The sequence below is a fragment of the Nanorana parkeri genome, unplaced genomic scaffold (assembly GCF_000935625.1).
Source record: "Nanorana parkeri isolate BGI_ZX_2015 unplaced genomic scaffold, ASM93562v1 scaffold19, whole genome shotgun sequence".
NCBI lineage: Eukaryota > Metazoa > Chordata > Amphibia > Anura > Dicroglossidae > Nanorana > Nanorana parkeri.
Genome location: NW_017306287.1, coordinates 2,812,356 through 2,813,230, shown reverse-complemented (window position 1 = coordinate 2,813,230; position 875 = coordinate 2,812,356).

Here is an 875-nt window from a genome sequence, read left to right as displayed (position 1 = left end):
CTAGAGAATAGATATCTTGGAGTCATGCATTGGATTAGGTTATTGGAGCGACCCTTTAAATAAAACTAATAATGTCATAGAGGTTTGTGATGCTGATACTTAGTTTTGAAAGGCAGAGGAGCTGTGGGCACGATCTTCCAGAGGACCAACCAAGACTTGTCTTTCCTTTACATCTGTAGGACAGCAGGTTGCCCAGCCATAGCGTCTTCATAAACCCATAGGAACAGAGCTCAGTGTACCAGACTCAGCTTTTCCGCAGTAAGATTTGTGCAGCCTCAGACAATGTTGGGTACAGTACAGGCGTTCCTGACATTTCAGCACAGGACACAGCTGCGGGGATGCCCTGCTATATACTGAGTCACCGTGTCCATTCTTTAACTGTGTAAATGTCCTTCACATCAGCTCCTCCAGCTGCTCACCTGCAGGCACACTTATGTGATTGCGGAGAATCTCTCCAGGGATTCACAGCTCGGATTCCTGGAGTAAGTGCTTGTCATTAGTGGCAATCCCATTGTAATTGACATTTTTGCCACCACACTTCCACTTTTCTGAGCTCCAGCTCCCTTCGAAGTCACACAAATGAACAATAAGCTTTTGTTTTATCATTTTTTTATTGAAAATATTAGGTAACATTACAGCAGTAACATTTCTTCTGATATTGGTCCTAGTTTGAGCATGTTATATTTATTTTACCACATCGTGATGTTGTTTATTACTTGTTAAAATAAAAAGTTTTATATATCTGTCTCTATTCATTTTTCACCATCATGATTTCATCAAGAATCTATATGCGGATAATGAATTATACAATGTAGTTTTATGAATTTTTTATATTGAAATAAACAGAAACAAGATTTTTTTATTTCATACCTAGC